Source organism: Zonotrichia albicollis, chromosome 8 (assembly GCF_047830755.1).
Source record: "Zonotrichia albicollis isolate bZonAlb1 chromosome 8, bZonAlb1.hap1, whole genome shotgun sequence".
In the NCBI taxonomy this organism is placed as follows: domain Eukaryota; kingdom Metazoa; phylum Chordata; class Aves; order Passeriformes; family Passerellidae; genus Zonotrichia; species Zonotrichia albicollis.
Window position 1 is genome coordinate 7,091,802 of NC_133826.1, and position 24,073 is coordinate 7,115,874.

The 24,073-nt window shown below is 40.8% G+C and overlaps 1 long non-coding RNA gene across 1 annotated transcript; it reads right to left on the bottom strand.

The window, feature by feature from the left end:
• Nucleotides 1-8,081: 8,081 nt before the first annotated feature.
• LOC141729833 (uncharacterized) lies at nucleotides 8,082-24,071 on the bottom strand. Its single transcript, XR_012581273.1, has 4 exons — nucleotides 23,612-24,071; nucleotides 18,980-19,156; nucleotides 13,446-13,634; nucleotides 8,082-12,181 (listed from the first exon to the last, which is right to left on the bottom strand). It is a non-coding gene; the product is annotated as an uncharacterized LOC141729833 (long non-coding RNA).
• Nucleotides 24,072-24,073: the final 2 nt, after the last annotated feature.

Here is a 24,073-nt window from a genome sequence, read left to right on the forward strand (position 1 = left end):
AGTAGCTCTATCTCTCAGTACAGTAAGTGATAAATTTGATAAACTACAAATCTCCAAACTAAAGAATGACAGCAAGCAGTGAGGGGTGAAAACCATTTTTCTTGTGCTGGAAAAAAAAAAAAACAAACCACCTTCTAATGCAAATGGATGAGCTGATTAACAAAGCTTGCAGAGCCTGTTGTGAAAGACGGGTGAATGGAGAGAACCCGAGGGAGACACTAAGAGCATGTAAACCAAATCAGGGAGCAGCTGACTGCATTCAGAGGGAAGAGGCTACAGGAGCACTCAGAAACACGAAAACAAGAATATGACCTAGGCTGCATGAAGCACCAGTAAACACTCTCAAGTGCAGGGCAACAGGAGGCATCTGTTCAGTGCGTTCTTCGACTGCTGAAGTGTCAGCAGTTTTACAAATACCACCATTTATTATTAGTAGTTTTTATAACCAAGGGGAAGCACCAGAATGCTTATTTTTAATGAAGCCACACAAACCCACAGAGAAACTACACTTGTTTTTCAGTACTAAAAACCCAACTGTTGAAAGGTGAGAACTCCTCTTAATTTATGGAAATCCCAAACTCAATCTCCCATGCATTAACTTTAAATCTTTATAGAAACAAAGGCTGCATATTTTGTCTATTGTAAGGACACTGAAGTACTTTTTTTCTAAAATAGTTTACTATGTCAATGAAATTGCAGATGCTTCTGTGCACTTCAGGGACTTCAAACATTGCATCAATTATCTGAATAAGTAATGAAAAGACATTGTGAATAAAATGGTTCACCAAGCCTGGTTCACAAGTCAATTGCTTTCTGAATCCAGTTATATACTGTAATATTTGACATGTTATTTCTTTTTGCAAGAGGTTAAGAGTTTTCTGTGCTTCTATGCTACACTTGCTGCAAGAGTTTGGAGAGGAAAAAACCCAACAAAACACAAAAGACTGCAGGAAGGACAACACACTTTTAGATTCTCCACTACAACACTCTTCACACAAAACAGAACAAAGAAGGTCACTGAAACCAGAACTTTGAAGTCCAACCGAGGCAGAAACGTGAAAATCCCCTAGCAGATTGCTTATCATTACAGCCCAATCTAATACTTTAGAATTCCACCTTTGACAAACTGGACTAGGTGATGGTACAACACAAAATGTCTGTTTGCTGAGCTCCTGTTTCCAGAGAGTCTCTTTCTGGCACCTGGAAACAGAGCAAGCATAAGGCTGATTATCATTTCCATAACCCCCAAGGAAAACTATCGTGCAAGATGTTTGAGTAAGAGCAGTGCTGTTCGAAGGCAGCATTCATAAACAGAACAAAGACCAAACAAAAGGCTAAACAAGTACATCATAATTAACAACTACCACCAAACTTTTAATTAAGATATGTAAGAAAAATCAAGGGGAGCTAATTAAAAAAAACACCAGCGTATATACTTACTTAGAAAAATATGAATTGGTACCATGAAGTAAACAGGCTAATTAGAAGTGACCACAATTATTTTGTTACTGTTTCTGAGTTTAGTCATGATTTTTCAGCTTGCTCTTTAATCCTACACCTTGTTTGAACTCCTCTGTTGTTTGAATGCAGGATTCTTCCATCAATTTATTCAAAAACTAAGCAAAAGTGACAAAAATACCACCGAGCTTTAACTCTGTATGGCAGGCATGTTTTGTCATTAGTTTTGAGACACACTCTTCTGTGCCTAGACAGTATCATTCTTGCAGGGCCAGAATTATAATTATTATACACTCCCCCCATTAATCCTGAACAAATCCACAGTTACTACAAATGGATCCTGATAAAACTGCCACATCAATAATGCTACACTCCACATGTTTTCCTTTTATCCAGGCAGCTAGACCAGTATAAGAATATGATGCTGTTTCACACAGATTTTACTGTTAGAGGTATCTACTTCCCTTAGGGCCAGAAAGCAGTTACAGATAATAGGAATCTAACTGGCAATATTAAGGTTTTACTTCTCTGCTCTTATATACTACCCTTTTGTGAAAATACATCCATTCTCATTACTTTTGCCATTCTTCAAAACTGTTACTGGACTGATTTGAACAGTAACAGTTAATGCTGATAGAAACAAGCAAAGAAAAATGCTGACACAACCTGGAGTTATTTAAGAACTTATTTGCTACACATCTATTTCCAGAAAATTAATAAAAAGTTGCTGACTCCCAGCTTGGTAAAAACCCCAAGTATACCTCGGGAAAAAAAAACAAAACAAGACAAAAAACCCTGGGTAAAAAAGGAATTCCCACCCCCAGCCCAGAATGCAAACAGCAAAGTGACTTGCAATTAACAACTTCTGCCTCTCCCCTACAGTGTTGGCACAAAAACCAACCCTCCATTGGGATACATGTTAACTCTTTGTGATTACCAAACTCAGGAACCATCTTCCAGGTTATTTCTGCACCTCCCCAGAAGCCAAATTTCACTTTTTAGAAAATCTAGTCTTACATTTAAGAGAAGTCTATGGTCTCCTAAAATTGTATCACTATACACTAATAAGGTAACCCTTAAACTATCCAGGAAGAATTGTCTGCCTACAACAGCACCTTTCTCATTCCACATTTAAATTTCCAGACAATGCTGTCCTGCCTGTAGCTTTCTGTTTTATGGCTGTAGGGTATCACTTTTTCCCCCCTTTGAAAAAGCCACTAAATATATAAAGCAGCCTTCTCTTAACTAATGACACAGTACACATCTTCCTTGAAAGTAATTAATTTTAAACTTGTAAATTTCAGGTGTTTCCTCCATATTGAGACAAAAATAACAAGCCCTTCCTGCATATGGCTAAAAAAGTTAACTGTGTTTCAAACCCCCTTTAAAATGTAGATAAAAATACACATGCCTGTGTCAGGTAACTCACCAGCAGTGCTGAAATGGAATGCAATCTCCATTTCCTCAGACTATTTCCAGGCTCCTCTACTGCCAAAGCTAGACAAGCACTTTCTCCCTAGTCTACACTTTTCTGTTCAATAGGTGGAATAAAGTAAAAGGCTTATTTCTGTGCAAAGGCTTCTTCCTCTGCATAGCAATAAGCCTCACACTGTAATTGATTTTTTTAAAGTGTCATTTAAATTATTTTGGTATGATTTATCTTTCCTTACTTTTTCCTAAAACACCTCAGAATATTAACAAGGAAATAAATGTAGTAATACTCTAACATCTTCAAACATTATCTAATTTAAAAATCTAATTTACTTTCCATCATTTGGGCTTCCTTACTATTTCAGATGTCACTCAGTGTGGATAGTAAAATTAGACTATCAATTTCATTTTTGCTTTGAATGTGTTGCAGGCTCTGCTTCTCAACCACTAGAACTTTCTTGTTTAAGGTTTCCAATACTGTTCTGGAATTTCTGAATTAAAAAACAGGGGGAACTATTGCTTTGTTTTTATTAAAAGAATTCTCAACTGCTCTCCCTGGCCTTTCTTAAAAGAAAAGGCCGAGTGCTGGCACAAAACCAAACCTCCAATATACCTGTTAAATAATATTCTGTGGTCCTCTATTAATACAAGGAGATAATAAAAGTCTTAAATAGCACTGAGGGTGCCACTGGATACAACAACCTTCCAATGACGCCAGTGGGAGACCTACTTAAGAACCAATAAACAAATTGAGCAAGTGATGCAATATGAGCTGTCCTGCTCTTGCTTTGGTGAAATTTAAAGGATGATTTATCACCGTAGGCAGCCTTATTGCCAGCCAGCCTCCACAGCCAGTGAGTCTTATTCAAAGCATGCCACTGCACTGAAAAAGAACTCAGGGAAAACATTTAGGGAAATCTATATTCTTTAGCACAAATGTTGATTGATAGAATTTCCTTTTGGATTTTATTTCATATATGGCATAAGAAACAAACAGAAGTTTAAACTCTTCTTAAACCTTTTAACACCTGGGAATACTTCATATACCATCAGTGTGCTACAGGAAAAAAAAATAAATAATGCCATCAGCATAAAAACAGCACTAACTTCCAGAGTAACTATTAGGCAATTAAAACTACAGTCATGGGTAATGACTTTAATTAAAAACACCTTAATTGTACTCATCACAGTGAAGGGGACTGAGCCTGCAACTCGCGTGTGCGTCACAGAGTAACACGGGTAGAGAAACAAGGAGAAGCCACTGGAAGGTGAAGAGGGACAGACAGAGGGAGAAGCCACCCACGGGCACGGACACCGGGGGTGCTCGGTCACGGGGAGCGGCCACGGGGAGCGGCCCGGTCCCCGCCCCGGCGGATCCTCCGGTCCTGCTGCCCAGAGGCCGCACCCCGCCAGCCTCCGATGGATCAATTTCCATTCTAAAAAACCTCTAATTTAATAAACACAGTGCAAAATTACTTTGTTATTCAAAAATAAAAATAAGCCTTTTGTTTAGAGCGTAATGAACCCCAAGCCTTTTGTTTAGGCGGCATCACCCAAACCGTTCCGAGCGCGGCGGGCCCGCTTCGGGCGGCACGGGAAGAGGGAACTGGGGGATTCAACCTCCGCGCCCCGGGAGCGCTGGCCGACAGGAGAAGGGAGAAGGCGGCAAGGCCGCTGCACCCCGTCCCCACCGCCGCCCTCTCGCCCGCCCCGGCTCCGCTCTCTCACCGCGCTCCGGCCGCGCATCTTCCGCCGCCGCGGGACGGCCTCGAGAGGGGCGCGCAGCCGCACGTGGCGCTGGCGCCGACGGGGTCTCCCGCGCAGGCTGGCGGGGCGTTAGGCGGCAACGTAAGGCGGCACCACCATGCCCCGCTGGCCGCACTCGGGGACAGGACTCTTATAGCACACATAACCCGCGGCAGCTGTGCAAACCCCGGACGCGGAGAGGGAACACGTGTGGGGGGCGGGAGGAAACAGCCAGAGCCGGGGTTACGCACTCAGGAGGGTCCGCACAGCTCCGCTCCCTCGCAGGTGGCTCCCGGTGTGGGGATGGAAATTAATGAAGTGCGGCGGGCAGGGTGAGGTTTGTGCTTTCCCCCTGTCTCTGACTGGGCCCGTGACCCTCGGCTGTGAAGATGTATGAGGAAGAATTTTCAGTAGGTTAAAAAGCCTCTTTTTCAATCAAGGAAAGGATAAGATGATGTGACACAAATGTATGATCGTGTGCCACAAATAGAACGTTGTGGGAAGCTTTTCCTTAGACATAAGCTTTGTCCTATATTTTTTCAAACAGTTTATTTTCTTGCTGTGTAGGTCATCCTTAACATTAGGCTAAATTTAGATGAAGATGCAGAAGCAGTGAAGACAGACTGTCTGAAGAAGCTGAGCTAGACCCACAGCCTCAGCTGTGGCCTGGTCAGGAACCTGGGTGTGAAATTATTTACCTTTTTACTGACTTACTTTTGTTTCTGGTACCTTGGCTAAAAATAACAGAATCTCAGATATTTAAATAAAATACCTTCTAAAAGAATGAAAGGCTTCTAGCTTGCCTGCTTTACTTCAGTGCTGCAAGCCATATATACAACTAGCATTAATTTCAAGGCTATTTCTACCACAAAGTGAAGTAAGACGGAACATCTTGGGCCTTTTGAAGATCTATACCTGAAACATCAAAACAGGGTCCAATCTCCGCTTCCAGTACGGACGGCAGAATTTGTACTTGTTTATGCACTTTGATTTTCAGTTTCTTTGTGTATAAATTTAGCTGTGGGTGGAGTATCTTGAGCCAGATTCATCCCTATATGCTATTCATACAGGATTACAGAAAGGCAGACATGATTCTGTGTTAGATTGACAAGGAATTGCATTTCCCAGCAAATGCTGGATCAGAGCCATCTGTTTCAGAAATTAGCATAGCAGCAATTTGTTTGTTTGGCTTCATCTGTCTATTAGTTTGGTCCAAATTCTCTTGTTTTAGAGACATGCTATCACATAGGGAAAAGATCTGTGATACACTCTGTGCAGGCAACCCCTAAAATACATGAATTATTCTAAACAGAGGAGATAGGAAATGTCATTGTCAGGAATCCAGACAAAGCGAAAGTAAGATTATTTGTTTTCCTGTACACAAGTTTGACTTTCTCACAGCACTCTTATATTAAATCATCTGCCCCTTCCCAGTGTCCTGGTCTCAGAGTGCTTCTCTCCCACCCAAAGTAGTGTTGCTGTACTTTTAGGTGCACTGGATATTTTCCTTGTGTTTATTTTGACAGAATGATGGAAAATCCTTCCTGACTTACAGCCTCTACAACTTCTGAAGAGGTATTGATACTCTTAAAAACTGAGAAGTCTAGCTGCAAACAACAGCCAGGAAAAGGGCATCAATCCATTAAATGATAAGGTATCACCACATTAGACAAGAGCTTTTCTAAAAGCATTTCACTTTGAGCTCTGTATGCCCAAGAAAATGACATCTCTTACACAGCTTTTTATTTGTGGCATACCCAGGCTGCACTACTCAGGATTTCAGTTATTTGCCTAGAAGTTTTAGGTCTCAAGAAAAAAAAAATAAATTACTTGATGCTCCAAAAATATGCATCTATTATTTTATAGTTCCTACTGGATCTGGGTACAGTGCAAATGTTTCTCCACAGGTGTAGAGAAAGGTCTACACTGTTGTACAACTAATGATCATTATGTGGTATTGGCTTGATGATGCAAGTTTGGATTCAGAGGATATTCCTACCAACTCTTTAAAAATGTAACCAAAAAAATAGTCATAGAAAAGCCTTCTGTACCCTTGAGAAGTGTAAAGACCAATGTAGTTATTATGGAAAGAGAATTCCAGGTAGATCTGCTCAAATAAGAAGTAATTGTGAATGTTTCTTATAACTGAATGTTGCCAATGCATGATTTAGAGACTACACAAAGTAAAAGATTTAGTTCATTTTCATGCTACTTCATTTCTTAGTTACATGGTGAAACCACTAACAAAAACACCTTCTAAAATAGGAACTTACTTTTCTCCTTCAGAGAAATGAGTCGTGTGTTGTAGGCAGTGAAGTCTCAGCTCAGAGGACGTGAGTGCTCATTCTGCACCTGCGCCAGAGATCACCTGTGTTGCTCTGTGTCTCTGTCTCTACCTGAGCACCCTGCTCACCATTCTCCTCCCACAGCCCGCCCCGTTCTTTTGTCTCCTCGGAGCCACCAACAACGGGATCTGCAGGAGTTGGGAAGCCTGGGCCAGATGGAGGGAACTGCCAGTGAGAAATGCTTGTCCAGGTCACTGCTACAATCACAGCACCCAGGGCAGAGCTGTGCTCGCATCCTTACCCAGCTCACAGCTGAAATCACAGCACCCAGGTCAGAGCTGTGCTCGCATCCTTACCCAGCTCACAGCTGAAATCACAGCATCCAGGGCAGAGCTATGTTTGCATCCTTGCCCAGGTCACTGCTGAAATCACAGCACCCAGGGCAGAGCTGTGTTTGCATCCTTACCCAGGTCACTGCTACAATCACAGCACCCAGGGCAGAGCTATGTTTGCATCCTTACCCAGGTCAGTGCTACACAGCACCCAGGTCAGAGCTGTGCTCACATCCCTACCCAGGTCCCTGCTGAAATCACAGCACCCAGGTCAGAGCTGTGCTCACATCCCTACCCAGGTCCCTGCTGAAATCACAGCACCCAGGTCAGAGCTGTGCTCACATCCCTACCCAGGTCCCTGCTGAAATCACAGCACCCGGGGCAGAGCTGTGTTTGCATCCTTGCCCAGGTCACTGCTAAAATCACAGCACCCAGGGCAGAGCTGTGCTCACATCCTTACCCAGGTCCCTGCTACAATCACAGCACCCAGGGCAGAGCTGTGCTCGCATCACCCGATGATGAAATGGCAGCAGACATGACAACATCTGGGGGCTTCTCTGGGCGGTCAGAGCAGGGCGAGGAAATTGCCCGTTCAGAGGCTGCTTTGTGAATCGATAGACGGGTAATGCACACCGCGGTGTTTAGGACAAATAGCAAGTGTCAGAAGTAAATAGTTCTGTATTTTAAGCAATGGAAAGAGAGTGTAAGTGCTTTTCCAGGGTAAGTGTAGAAAGCCATTACAAAGCTTATCTTTGCAACTGACCTATAAAAGCTATAAACACATCAAAGGCTTTGAGGACATCAGATACAAACTTTAATTCTTCCCACAGTCAAAACTCCCATGAAGTCAATGTCCCAGGATCACGACTCTGAGTATGTTCAGTAATGCTAATGGACCTCTGACTTCCATGGGCACCTTCATTCACAATTGTAATTTAATTCAGGTTGCAATTTATTAAATAGTGATTTCTTGTAATGATTTTTCCTCTAAATCGCTGAATGTAAGGCGACACAATTTTTTATAATAGAATTTCTTGGAGGTTTTATTAGTACAGAATAAAAAACTTAAAAATGTAGCTGAAGTACTTTTTATTCAAGACAACAGCCTTTTGTTTACTTTTAGCAGGTTAAGAGGTTATATTTATGTCACAAGTAAAGGCAGGCAGAATTTCTTCCACGTAAAGAGCCTAGATTTTCATAGCAATCTCAGATTTTAGCAGCAAACACTTTTCTTATATTTTTGTCCATCTCTAACACATTTACTCAGTCATAGAACCATGGATTTCAGTAACTGTGGCTTTTTGATTTTCTAAAATGGTATGCAAAGATGTCCTTTACTGTAAATACTTAACGAGTTAACCTGATATCATAAGCTATGAATGCAGAGGGGATGAAAATGCCAGTGGATGCCTCTGAATGTTTTAGCCTTAAGGCTCCTGCAGGTTTTATTCGGATTCACAATAGTAGGAGTGGGAAGGAGGAGATAAATAAAACATTTGTTTCAGAAAGTAGGTGACTTTGACAGAACACTGATGTAAACCATGAAGCCTTGCAGATCAGAGGAATATTGTTAAGAAGGGAGGCTGGTGAAGAGCACTCAACACCAGCCCCCGAGTGGTGCTGATCAGAACAGTTCTGCTTTGCTTTTAAGTATTATTGCACCTTCTCTGCTATTCTGTAAAGAATTCAGTTGGTGACTCCCACTGATGTATCACAGTCACTCAAAGATGTTTTTACAGCACTCATTGGGTATTTTGGTAAAGGTCTAATCTCATTTGGATTTATTACGATTTATCTGGGATTAAGCATTTATCTGCTAAGGATTATGACCCATACTATGAGGTACGGATGAACTATAAGAGTTCAGGAATGTCTAAGCACATTAGAATGAATCAGCAATATTATTTTTTGACACAGTCTTCACACATTATCTTTTTTCAATCAACTTTGCAACATTCATACAGATAAGTATCTAATTTTCCTTTAATACGGGCAGTAACCTGGAAAGCTCTTAACATCCAGTAAGAGCAAAGCTGCATTTAATTAGGAGCAGCTTAAAAGATCAGGCCTCAGAGCCACATGACTTCGTATTCACTCTGCCTTCAACTGTCAGTATAACTATTGATTTTTTTTATACCAATTTAAATATTTTTTCTTAGTTTGGAAATGTATTTTGGTGAGTCTTCCACTGCTATCACAACCTTCTACTTTTTTTCTAGTTTGCATAGCCAGGAGTTAAAAAAGGAGCAAGGATAAAGAAGACTATGTTGTTTATATCTTTCTGGACTTTTAAGATATTTTTTTCTGTTTGAAAGTGTTTAAACTGCTTCCACTATTGATATACACGGTACTGCACCTTAGGAAAAGTGTTGGATTTCTCATAGGCTTAAAAGAAGTTGGTTTGGCTTCAGTCTGTGGCACAGCCACCAATGTATGCTATACATTGCCCCATAAAGCCTTCTGGCTGTTTTCATGCTTAATCATTTTGTATATATATCTTAGAAATTCCATTTTATGTTGTTTTAATTGCACAAATTTGGAGAATTCCAGTTGCCACTTTAAATCTGTATGTTTGGAAGTTTTCCTTACCATTCAGATTTTTTTCTTTATGATGATACACACAAAGAAGGTTTAAATACTTTCTGGCAGTGTTTTATAATGCTGAAAATAAGACCTTGGATACGAAACTGCACAATTTAATGTGTTTAACCACTCTTAATAAAGGAATTAGGAAAAAAATATATGGTTCATTTCCAGTATACATTTCTACTATTTGCTAAATAGTGTCACATTTAGAGTGTGCAGTTCTGTGACAAATGACTACACTGCAGTGTTATTGTTCATTTCGAGGAGTGCCTGCAATGCCTGGTTTGCTAAGCAGGGAGTTTGCAGTACAAATGTAGCTGTGAAGAGAGGAAACCTCTGAAAGGTTGTAGGGGACACCAGATTCAGTGTGTTTGACTTCCCTGCATGGAGTAATGGAATTAAATTTTTGGTTTCACAAGAACAGCGCAGAACTCCCATTTCTTTACAGTGTTGGGATGTAGCATGCCCTTTTACCAATTTGTATCACAGTTTCTTTTCCAATTAATGTTTAGAGCTATGGACACAGTGATGCGTGTGAAACCTGAGCTCTCATTTCAGTTAAATAAGGAAAAGACACAGCTGATGAAAAATTAGATGAAACAAAAGAGAAGTGGATGAGCACAGAAGAGAATTGATCTACCATAACCAAAAACATTGATGAATAAGCTGTAAAGAGACATAATCAAAGACAAAATTATTTTTCAGTACCTTTTCTGAAAAACATTGAATAGAAAATCATCTGGATTCAGAAGAGAAAGGTTCTTTACCCGCTTTCACATGAATATGTGTGCAAGGAGAGAAAAATAGTGAGTGAGAAGGGTATTTTCTGCTAATGGGATACATTAACGTTGCCATGGAATTTGGGACCAGCATGCACAGGGTATTGATCTTGAACCTGCTTCTGAGCTACAAGGATGAGGAGGACATGTTAATTTACTTACTTTTGACATCAGCCCAGAACTACACATGTATAGGGAAAACCTAAGGATAGGATGGATGGCAAAGGTGAACTTTGAAAAGCCTCTTTCTCACAACCATAGAATCATTCAGTTGGAACAGACTTTAGGAGGTTTTCTAGTGCAAACTGCTCAGATCAGGGTCAACACTGAAATCAGTTGGTTGAGGATGTGATAGAGGCTGCTGTGGGGACCATGCTGAAAGCCTTGCTGAAGGCAAGGCAGGCAACATCTACAGCTCTGCCTTGGCACATCTTCCAGGGCATCACAGAAGGTCGTTAGGCTTGGTCAGGTTGGGCAAACCTTGGAGAAGCCATGCTGGATACCACTTCTAACCACCTTTCTTTCTTCAGGAATGGCTCCTGCAGACTTGCAGCATTATTGTCCCAGAGGACAAGCAGCAGTTCCCTGGATGATCATTCTTGTGTTTCTTTAGGGTGATGGGCTTTTGCATAGATTCACGTGAAACCAGGCTTAAACTTCACAGTTAAAATATTTGACATAGTCCACAGTGATACCCTCCTTATAAACTGGGACTAAAAAGTCTGTAAACAATTATTGATCTCCACATGCTACTGGGGAAATTTTCCAAGATCAGTGACAGCTGGGAAATCACTGGCATTTTAAAATTATATACCAGTGATTCACTTTTTTGGCATTTACAGTATTGCATTATGGCAATGAACACACTAGATGTGTATTTAAAATACCACACTGACTTTAGCATTTTAGTATTTTTTGTTTGAGCTGTATTACAGATGAAAATTTCTTGATACAATTCAAAATAATGGGTTTGTTTATTGAAGATATTAAGAAGTTAGAATGAGGAAAATGATTCTTTGTGTGAAAATAATTCTACTTTCTCAACAACAGCATCTCCTGAGTTTCTTTGATTCACACCTGATTAATGACTAAACTAGATTTTAACTCCTGTAAACACTGTAGAATGCAGAGAGCTATAGAAAAGTAAAATGTATTTTGCCCTCCTAAATCATTGTTTACACAGCCCTCAGTTACATTTTATTCTGGAATTATTTGCAAGAGAGAGGTTTGGTTTCAAGTCATTGGCCCATAGAAGATTGCCAAAGCCTCTGGTCAGTCACTGAGCTGTCATAATTTGGGAGGAGGAGCTGAGTGCTTGCCCACAGAAGGGCACAGCTACATGAAAGGAAAATGTTTATTCGGTAAAACAATGCTAAAATCACCTCTTTGCTGGAGAATAAAAAACGTGTGGTGATCCCAAGCTTGTTCTGTGCTGCTGGGCAGGAAGGACTTCACATGAGCACAGTGATTCCTCTGGCTGCTGAGGGATCTGCTGTGACGCATTCCGAAGGATGCTGCATATGCCTTGGCTGGGAAAATGATGTTTTCTTTGTACTGGTCGAGGCTAGAAAAGAAGGGGAAATGGTGGGAGTGGTGACTCGGGTGATCTTTAGAGAAAAAATAATGCAAATAAGAGTTGAAGATGAGCTCTGCATACTTCCAGGCTTGAAAATAATTAGTCACAGAGTTTGTAGTCTACTGTCTCAGGTTTCTGCACGGCAAAAATACATTTTAATATAGATTTAAAAATTGGCTAATGAGATTAGCTGGCTAATGTTTTAATGTAAAAGATATGTCATTGAAAATGTCAATCTGAATTGGGAGAGAAAAACATAACAAGCAATAAGCTGATTTGAACTAAGAACTTTGAACACAGAGTACATTGTTCAAGATATAACTGATTTTATTTTAATTCCATGACAGCATCATTTCATCCACTGTCTCTCTTGACATGAGTCCTGTAAAGGTTTGTATTTTGCCTTCTCAGCATGTTTTAGGGAATGATTTGTGATTAGGAGTACAGAGACTATTTCAAATGCCTCTTAAAATATGTGGTATTGCAAACAACGGATATAAAATGAGATTCACACACATAGCTTTGCTGGTGGCCAAGAACTGCGTTGCAATATGCCGGAAATCCAAACATCCTCCTACTCCCAGAGCCTTGCTGACAGATCTACAACAACTTCTTTCTCTTGAAAAAGCTACTTACAGAATCAGAATAAGAAAGAGAGAAGCCTGCTAATTCTGAGAAACTAATGTAAGACATAAAATGGGAGGTTAAATTTGCTCATCAATATGAAAATCACATTTATTCTTGAAAATTTTACAGTTTCAAGTAACATCTAGACTATCTAAAACCCTCACAAAAACCAGAGAGGGGAATGCCATGTCATCTCTGAAAAAGCAACAACAGCAGACCTTTAGGATTGGGGTCATTGTTGTCTTGTCTAGCCTCTTAGAGCTACAAATCATTGGGTGTCTGCCTTAGTACAGGGGTGTGTATCAATGGAGCTTGGTACAGAAACAGAACCTCAGCTCAGCAGATCCTCCTTTCTTGAGAAACCATTTAAAAAAGCAAACACAAGGGAATAGAAAAACAAGTAACTTTTCCAGGGATGTGTATTTTTAACAGCATGTTTTGCAAGAAAAGCTGTTGTTAGATGCTACATATTTTAATTAGCTGTTTAGAAAATCAGGTTGACAATGTCCTTTAATTAGTAGACATTGACTTATTCCACGTGTATTATGGCACAGTGAATCTTATTAAGATAAATGTTTCTCTCTGAAGAGATGAAAAAAAAATCCACTATCATTTGTTTGCTTACCAGATTGCTCACCATCAATACGGCTGCTATTTAAAATGATGAATTTTAGTCACATATTTAATTAGCTAATAGCTGATCTCACTGTTGGGTCTTGATCCTCCTTACATGTGTTCTTTCATCCTTAAAAAGTCTTTGGTTATATCTTGTTTTTGAAGTTTTCGTTTGAAATTGTCCTTGCAACTTTCAAACCTAAAATGCAATAAATTAAATTATTAAAAGTAAAAATTATTGTGAAAACATTTAACGTTTTGAGTATAGTTTTATACCTACTGCTCATTTTAATATCTTGCTAGAGGCTATGAACTTAAAAAAAATTACAAGTTTTTAATGTTAGATTTTCCACTTGCTGCAGGTGTTTAGTTTGTGAGAAAATTATATGAACATTAAAAGGCTATAAAGTAACTTAGGATATCACTGCATTTGTCTGTCACTGCTCAGCCTGCAGCCTTCTCACAGAATTCACATTGTTTGAGGGCCACAGTTGGAAAGTGCAGCAAATGCACTGCAGCTCATACTGTGTCATGATAACTATTAAAAAGAAACCTTTAATGGTGTTTGCATAAAATACATAAAGCTCCTGTGGGTGTCATTGCTTTGGACAAGGGCTCTTCATGGCAGATTCTCTACTTCAGTTGTTCATCATGTGTGACAAATGGTGCTTCTTAATCCCACAGACTCTGTTAGTGCCTAGAACGCCATTCAAGGGCAAACATCCCTCCCTCTTCACAGAAGATGACATTCTGAGTCACATGGATTGGGAATCATGCAAGGAGCAGAGAGTTGGCCTTGATGATCCTTATGGTACCTTCCAGCTTGAGATATTCTATGGTTCTGGATGATTGCCCTCCAAACCTCTCATTTTCTTCCCATTTGCAGCATTAGGTCATTCCAACAGTACAAGGAAGATAAGGAAGAAGAACATTAATAAATCAGAAGTTTCTTTGTTATAGAGACTGTCTTTGAAGGGATTGGTATGGCAGGTATTTTGCTACCAAGGAGAAAGGAAGCTGGAGATGCTGTAGAAGGTCCAGGCTGGCCTGTGGATAACCTGGAGGCAGCCTGGGAGGGTGAGGTAAAGCCAGGCTGCACCCATTGCAGAAGGTCTGAAGAAGTTCTGCAATATGGGTTTGCAATATGAGTTTGTAACTACACAGACATGTACCTGCCATGGAATTTGCACCTTATATATATCTATCACCAAAACTTAAAGAGTGAACTTTCTTTGAAAGGACATTTTGAAATACATGGTCAATGATATGAGTTCCTAGAGGAACTGTTATGGGCCACATGGCTCAAAATCAAGAGAATTTGTTTGCTGAAACCAAAGGGCATGAGGGTGCCTAGAGCTTGGTGGTGCTGGTGAAATAAGACACCACCAGACAGGGTTGGATATCCATCAGGCTTGTTTTGCCACTGCCACTTCCCTCACAAACCCTGAACAGCAATTAAGTGTCAATATATATCAAAAACTGGCTATGTTACTTAGAGACAAAGTATTCTCTGACCTCTGGAGCATGTCATTACAAAAAGGACATAATTGACTTTTTGGATATGCAATTATTTGTTCTCACAGTTGTCCCATAACAGCATGGATTATAAACCTTACATCTCAGTCAGGCAGGCAAAACTCAGTTACCTTAGCCCTGCTGTTTAATTAGTGTTTGCAACTGGACATTGTTTATATCTCAATAAATGTTGCCTGAGTGAAGACTTCCCCTTAACCAATTATACCAGATGCTTTTCTGTGAAGGTTCTAATTAAATAGCATCTATTCTTATGCTTCCTTTAGTTGTGCCTCTTGTGTGGATCTCTGTCAGAATGCCATGCCACACTGGGACATTTTACCCACATTTCTGTCACTTTCAGGTTCACAGGCTGGCTGCAGCTGCTCCCCTTAAAAGCTCTTGCTTTCTGTATGGGAGGAAGGTCCTGATGGGCAAGGCTTTGGAATCCAAATCAGTTTCTTGCGGTATAGCAAAATCCTTAAGTGATTGCTAAGTCGCACATGACCCCATCAGGAGGGTGTAACTTCAGGTGGCTGATGGGGTCACTGCTGTAGTGTCCAGTCCTGCAGACTCCAGCACAGAATTTTAAGCAAAGCTGGAATTCACTTGGAAGCCCTCTTCAGAAATTGTCCAGGTGCAGATACTGTGCCTGGCTTGTGAACAGCTCTGCTCTTCGTTACAATTGTGGCACAGTTTCAGGAATGGTCAAGATCAGCTGTCCTGGCCAGTGCTGTGCCCTCTCCTTAATGAGACCCTCAGTAGTGAGCTTCCCTTCTCCTGTATAATGGAACATTATTTTCTGGCAGGTTGGATTTTAAGAGCTTTTCTATTCTAGGTCCTTTTTCTAAGAGCTGATTCCTAAGTTGCTACCACTTTTATGTGTGCTCAAAATATGAAAAGGAAATCAGCTTCCTTTCTCTGGTACAGCAGCCGCCCTCCTAAGTGAGTCAATGAGCTCCCAAATGTAGTATTCCAATGCCACGTGGAAAAGTATGGAGTGAGAGATGTATTAGTGGGAACACTGTCTCAGTGCCAATCCTTATGGGTCAGAGGATTACAAAATACTGTAGCCCATCTGTGCTTCACCAAATATCTTCATTTAGAAGATAAACATGGTATATGTAACCACATTTTTTACTGTGTACTTCCTTCATCCAACTTCAAGTGATTCTAATTTCATCCTAATGCCTTAATTTTTAAATTGTCCTTGATTTCAAGATGGATTACCTAGTAATTACATTAAATTATTTCTGCAGATTCTGATCAGATACATATATACCCATTCATTTCCTTAAGATCTTAATTTGAAGAATTTTTTATCATCTATAGGGTCAGGTTGCAGTGAGGAGCAGAAAGTTTGCAGGCTGGAAGGGTCACTGAATGCAGGAAATATTATGGATACAAACTTGAAAAGTTCATGTGAGTTTTTCTACAGACTCTAGGTTCAAGGCTGGGGACAGATAATTGGGTGTGATTACGTCTCACTGGATATTCACTTCTCAGCACTGCTATTATAATAAGGGAAACAATTTTGGTAATCATGGTGCTAGAATTTTGTGTTACTTGGATGACATAGAGAGATTAAAGAAAAGATGCTGTGAGTTTCATGTGTTTCTCCAAACACATAAAAATGTGATTTTAAAATGTTACTGAGGATGTGGCCTTGGTGTACTGATTCTCTAGCACCACTATAGCCAGGTCTGCCTGTCTCACCACAGTCAGGTGGGGAGCACTAGTCCCTGGCCATCTTGTGGACCATCATCAGAAATTACATCTTCCTTAGGGGCATAATGATCTTTTTCTCTTGAGTTCTCATTATTTTGCCATAGCAGGTAGCATTTAGGACTAGATTCACTGAATAACTCTTGTTTTTGTATTCTTGAGGGAATGTTGTTGGCCTCGGTTGGTCCCGTATTTTGCTTTACTCTGTACCCTGGATTCCACAGAGAATGGGTCTAACATGCTCTTATCCCTTTCCTGAGCTGGTGGAGTGCTGCTATGGGCTTGAGTTTTCCTTACTGTACTATTGTTAAAGGCAAATGTTGATAATATTTTGCACTGCAAGGACTTGTTTTGGTGGCACTGAAGGGCTTATGGAGTAACTGGGAGTGCAGCAATGTTCCAGTGAAGGTGAGAGGTGAACCAGGACCTCAAGGGCTGAGTCTCAAGCCCTCACAACAACTTAGCACCAAAGGCAAACAGCCTGCAGCCCCTGAGTTCATTCCTTGGATTCCTAAAAGGAATAAACCCATCATTGTTCATCTGTGTGGCTGACATTGGCACAGATCTCCTCCACTCCTATCTGAGTACTTGTAAGACTTGTATATGATAGGAGCAAAAGAGAGTTCCTTGCCACTTAGTGTGAGAAAAAAATGCTAGAGAAGACAAGTGCATACTAGGGTGAGCCAACTGTTTACCATGATCTGCTAACAAATGTGAAAACTAAAAATGGCCTTTCTGCACTGGGATTTTATCGTGTATTAGTTGCCATGTGTTAGTGAACATAAGCTTATTGCAGTCTCAAGTAAATTCCTGCCATTTCAGTTTACCTCCTCTCTCCCAGCTGCTACATGTAGTGATTGTCTCTCAGAGATTTGCTGCTCCTTTTTCTGTGCCACTGGAACCTTGAGAAACCATGAATTTATTTTATAAGTATGGAATTTAACATGGTTCCTAAATTCATTATGAATTCTTCTTTTCTCTAAAGAATTAAATTTCAGTTGAGGGCCAAATAATCAGTTTCAAGACAGCAAACAATTGTTAATCCGAAATAAGGTTCTCATTGTACCTCTCTCATTTTTCCAGATGTTTATTGGCTACATTAAAAGAATTTTATCACAGTAGATACTGAAAAGGATTAAAAGACAGCAGAGAACTGTAAAGTTTATAGATGATTAAAATGCAATACATAAAATGTGTCTGTAAATATAGACACAGGACTGAGTCTGGACAATGTCCATAATAATATTGAAATATTAATGAAAAACTAATACTTGGATATTAAGTATTCCCAGTAAGTATATTAAAACATCACACAAGCATATATTTTTGTTTCTAAGTATAGGTGTAGTAATCTTTGCCACTGGGACTGGACCAGGATCCTGCAGACCCTTTGGGAACACCTGTCAAGTTACAGACTGTGTTTAGCAGCTCCCCAATTAGAACCCCCTGGAAAGCGCTTTCCCCACTGAGGGCTTCCAGGGAATTCCTGGGTTCCAGTGTAGAAGAGTTCTTTGGGCTCCTCCTCTGAGTGGCACAGAATTCTAGCTTAGCATTATTCTTTGGGTTTGAAATCCTAAACCATCTTGATCCACTTGCTCAAATCCCAGGAGAACTGACTTAGCCCTTCAGCTTTCCCAGATAAAGTGCACTTTTATCACGTACCTGTGTACACCTTTCTGATGGGAACTTAAAAATGAAGGTTATTTCCTGAAAAGAATTTCAAAGTCTCATTTTTGTAATAGCAAGGGTTTACTCGTGTGTGATGGTGTTCACAGGGGTCTTAGGATGAGGGAAGAGATGACGATCTGACTCCATGTTTCAGAAGGCTTGATTTATTATTTTGTGATATATATATTATTAAAACTATATATAAGAATAGAAGAAAGGATTTCATCAGAAGGCTAGCTAAGAATAGAAAAATAAAGAATGATAACAAAAGCTCGTGTCTTGGACACACAGTCTGAGCCAGCTGACTGTGACCGGCCATTAATTAGAAACAACCACATGAGACCAATCCCAGATGCACCTGTTGCATTCCACAGCAGCAGATAATCATTGTTTACATTTTGTTCCTGAGGCCTCTCAGCTTCTCAGGAGAAAAAATCCCAAGGAAAGGATTTTTCATAAAATGTGTCTGTGACACTCGTGGCCTTGGGTAACATCTCTATTTCCATTCTGCACCCAAGTGGCTGGCACTGACCTTCCTTCCCTTTCCTGGTCAAACGCAGGGCAGAAGTGCACGCTGGCAGCCAAGCCCTTGTCAGCCCTGCCTGGCTTAGAGGGACACTGAAAGAGCAGGATGTGCACCTGAGAGAGCTCTACACCTTGGTGATCCCCAGAAGTGCTTGTGGAAGAGTGGAAGAGCAAGGCAGCATTCCATATCCTGCAGGCACAGGTTGTTCACCTTCCCTACATTGCCGTTTGCAGCCTGGGCTCCTTTGGGCCGACAGTATCTCTGTGTAATTACACAATATTGATGCACATCTGTGGGAACAAACCGTTAGGAACAAACAGTTCAAAATATCTATAAAACATAGAATTAAAAAAAAATATTTTCAGGTGTGAAATGAGATGATGCTTCGCCTGCATGGGCACAAATTGATCCAAGTTTTGTGATGATAGTGTCACTGGTTTCATATCAGTTATCTCAGCATAACTTTTTGATTATTTCTGAAATCATGCACAGAATGAGGGGAGATTCAGTTTGACCTTTCCAGACTTGCTGCATTTTAATTTTTCCTATGCTTAGAAATAATACAGAAAAAAAACCCCAGCAGGTAATATTATTTTTGTATAAAGCTCTCTAATTATACTAGGCATGTTCAGAATACATTAAAGATACTGTCCTGACACAAAAAAATTTACAGTGTGCTTTTAGATATTACATAACTAATGAGAGCAATAAATGCTGGGAGAACGAATAGATCAAAGTTACAATAATAAGATTATAGGATTCCTCCACTATGTGTGCATAGTTTAAAATTCACTTCAAATTTGCTACCTCAGTCTGGGCTTTGGTTTTCATTTTGGCTTTTTCTTTATCAGATTTAATTTTATCTCTGAATCCACCAGACCATAACCTGGGAAAAACTCTGACCAGACTTTTGCTTTTCTTTCTCTTTTTCCTGCTTTTTAAAATTGGGTTGTGCCTACTCTGCTTGCACAGCCACCATTGATGCCCTGTTTGCATCAGAACCATTTCTATGGCCTTTTCTCTGACAGTAGTCACATTTGAAATATACTTGAATGCCTGCACTACTTTATTCTACATGGGGAAAGGGATACAAAAAAAGAGTAATTATATGATTTCTACACAATTCTGGATTCTTAAATCCCCACCTTGAAGAGCCACAACATGCACCATGCTTGTGGTGTGTGATACAGATGCAAAACTCGTCCTAATGCTCCATCTTCTCCTTCTCCTCCAGCCTTAACAGTCACTTACAAACGATTTGTGAAAAATCAATAATGCACCTTACTGGCTTTTTTGTAATGTATAAGAAAGGGCATTTTTTTGCCAATTTTTTAAACACTGAAAATATCAGGATTGTAAAATTGGATTTTTACTGATTTTCTTTGGGGTTTCGACAGACATGTATTGACAGCAGCCACCTCTAGCTGAATCAGAAGTATTGAATGTATAACACAAATCATTCGATCTTCAACATATTTGAATTTTCCTCATGTTAAAAAAAATGTGATCAGGAATATTTTTTCCTTTCAAGTCTTTGCTCTTATGTTATTATTCTTTCTTATATTCTTTAATCACCACAGCCTTGCAGGCTGCAAAGGAAAGATAAACAAACAATGGAATATCTAATGTTTCAAATACAAGCACAGATAAAAAAAGTAAAGCATACTCCTCTAGTCCTTATAGATCAAAAATAAGTAGAAAAATGGCACAAATCTGTACTTAGAAAAATAATGTATTTCTCAATATTTGCAATGAAGGGAGTTGTCAGTCACATTAATTTTTATGTAAATTTACCTAAGCTGATGAATCATAACTGAAATATTGTCTAATCTTCCTGATTTTGGCCAGCATTTCCATTTCCATTGCCTCAATTTATTTTTGTTTGCTTATATAATGAGTTTTAAGGGCCCATCCCAGAACCCACAATGAGCAGAGTGGAAAGAGGGGCTGTTCCAGGCACTGCCAGTCCCACACAAGCAGTGGCTGCCCAGCACATCAGACCGGTCCCCATGACAGACACTCAGCTTGGCACACAGCTGACAATTCATTATCATTCCTTCGGTAGACATCACAGCAGAGGAGATTTTTAGGGAGGGATTTGAAGGAGGAAAATTAAGTGAGTGGGAGTGCGAAGCAGCAGCGAGGGAAAGCATGAAGGTGCTGGTTTGAAAATGTAACAAGTAGAGAGTTATTACTGAATGAAATGTGTGGGGGGAAGCCGTTGGTTTCTCCATAGGCTATTAAAAGATGGTGGGGTGGGAATAAGCTGCAAAGAGCCACAGAAGTGAGGCAGCTTCTGCTTGCCAAGATGCAGAAGGGGGAGGAGGGACGTGCTGGAACAAGGAATAGGGCTGAAGCAGCAAATGTGAGGACAACCAGGGCACCAGTGTCTTGCAACAGTGTTCTGTCATTATTTGTTGTTTTGTAATATCCAAAATCAGACTGTGAGGGCCAAAGGCCTCTTTGTACTAATGAAAACCCCAAAATGTTCTCAGGTGCTCTAAAAATGCACAAATAAAAATAAGCAACTGCTCCTCCTGAAAACCATTTCCCTCATTCTTCAGCCCTGATTCGAATTACACCATTCAGTTATCTTTCTATTTCCAAAAGAACTTTCTATATGAACTTTCCAGTCCTCTCTTGTCAAATTATCTTACTGTTTTTGGAAAGATTGCATATCATCTATATTTAACACCACTTCAGCTTGGTGAGGTGACTATAACATAGCATTAAACTCAGACTAAAAAAATGAGTGTGGCATTTCTAGGTTTTTCAAGTGTGTTAACTCAGAAAAGATAATTTGAATGGCAAAAGTGCTTTCCCCCAAATGTCTCTGGTTTCAATAGAACTTCTTGCAGGTATTTCAGTTGAGTTAATCGGCTGGCAATTAGATGCAAAAGGCCTTTGGATTAGTATTTGTGGTCACCATAGAAGCAAGTCGCAGAGAAATGTGAATAAAGAGGTCACCCGAAGAACAGATATGGAAAGTCTCTCCACAGGCACTTAATTCTTAGAAATTTACAGATGAAAAATGCTATATGGGTAATAATAGATAGAAATGAAATATGGATGAGGGGACACTAAAGCTGGAATAGCAAGTAGAACAAAGGGAATAAGGGGATGTGGGGACATGGTAAGAAACCAGACTAGAGCTGCAAACTTGGACAGAACTGTTTAAGACCTAGAAATAGGAAAAAAAAATCTCAAATAAAGGAATGAAGAGATCAGGACTATGAGAAATTATTTGAAGGATAGTTGGGGTGGGACATGGCTATCAGGGAACATAAAAGAAAGAAGAGAAAGATCAGAGTATATGTTGCATATTCTGAAGAGGGAAGTCCCAGGATCATTTAGCCAGCAATAGATAAGGAAGAGCAGAAGGCCTGGGTGATTTGCTGGCCCGGAGCAAGGCTGTAAGGAAAAGAATGTGTCTGTGGGGGTGTGTGCACTTAATGTAGCTCACTGTCAGCAGCGAGACAAATCCACCTTTTTAGTATGCAAGTGACCACCTATAGTTTATAAAGACTGCAGAGGGGAATGTCTAGAAAATATTTTTGCAGAGCTTGGATCTAGATGACCTTCAACATTCTTCTCTGCCAGGGTGTATCTTCCAAGCCCATCACAAAGCCCCTTGGTACACCACTTGAGACAGGTATTTCATCATGGAACAGGAATGTGGCTGAAGAAATGTTCAATTAGCTTATATAATACTAAAGTAAGATACTGAGAGAGAAGAGGAATAGATAAAGGAAAGAGGCCTAAGTGCCACTGAAAAATAAAGGAAACAGTAAAGGAAATGAAACCACAAAAATAAATGCTGCAAAAATAACCAGAGAACTATGAACTGAAAGAAGAATGAACAAGGCTGCAAAATGGAACAAGCTTTCTCTTTTTCAGGGAGAAAGCTAGCAAGTGACCCACAGAAAAATCTAAGTATGTAGAACCTGTAGGTATTATCCACCTGAGTGTTGTTAAGAGGAGCTGAACTGGAGCAGAAAAGGCATATACTAGGTAGGAAGACAAAGAGGTAAAGTGATGTTTAAACAACAGAACTTAGATGGAGAAAGATACAACTTTACATGCCTTAATTTTTAATCTTGGATTGTTTCCCTGACTAGTCGCTGTTCACTAGGAAGTGGTTACTTTAATTTACTAAGGTCTAAGGAAGCAAACACCTGAGTGCGTGCATAACCATAAACACAGTCCTGCCTGTTTCAACTGCTCGTGTACTCCCTGTTCCAGAGTTTTAAGAGCCGCCTGGTTCGGGGTGCATTCAGCCCCACGTCTGCCTGTCTGCGCACATAAACATGAGTCTTGATGCTTGTGCTTGTAACCCTGCCCTCGTCCCGCGGTCAGCCTCGCTTCCCAGAGGCTGGAGCTGTCTGCGTGGAGGATACACAATGCAGCTTACACCTCAGCATTAGTGAGACACGCATGATCACACCCAGCCTGCCGGGTCCCCCGGGACTCACACACATAATTAGCCCCTGTACACCGGAGCCTTCATGGCCGTGTTCGCCACATGGTGAGTGTCACCCAGCGGGCCCGCGAACACGCGCACGCAGGAGCCCTCCCGTCCCCAGCACTGCATTTGCCATATGGTCAGGCTCACCTGCTGGGGCTGGGGCAACGAGACAGACGGGCAACACTCACGCACATAATGAAGCTCCCCACTGGGCTGCCTTAAGAAATTAAAAAATAAAATAAAATAAAAGCTGACATAACTGCCACATGACCAGACTCACCTGCTGAGTCGTGGGGCAGGGTGGGGCAGTCACGCACACGTGCACTGGCCATCTCTGCCGGGATGCGGCTGGAATCGGAGCCGGAGGGAAACGCTCGCCTCCCCTGGGCCGACAGAGACCCCGAACGCACACAGGCCGCCGGCCCCTCTGCCCCCCGCTGCCCTGAGCTGTGTGGAGGGGCACATGTAACACTACGACATCGGACAATAGGAAGATTTCTTCACAGAAAGGGTGATTAGATATGGGAATAGACCGCACAGGGAGGTGATGAAGTCGCCGTCCCTGAAGGTGTAGGAAGGACTGGACATGGCACTTGGTGCCATGGTTTAGGTGACATAGTGGTGTTGGGTCTTAGACCGGACTCGATAATCTCAGAGGTCTTTTACAACCTAACTGATACTCTGTGATAACGAGCCTCTCCTCCTCAGCGCCCTATGCACACCTCAGGCCCACACCGACTCC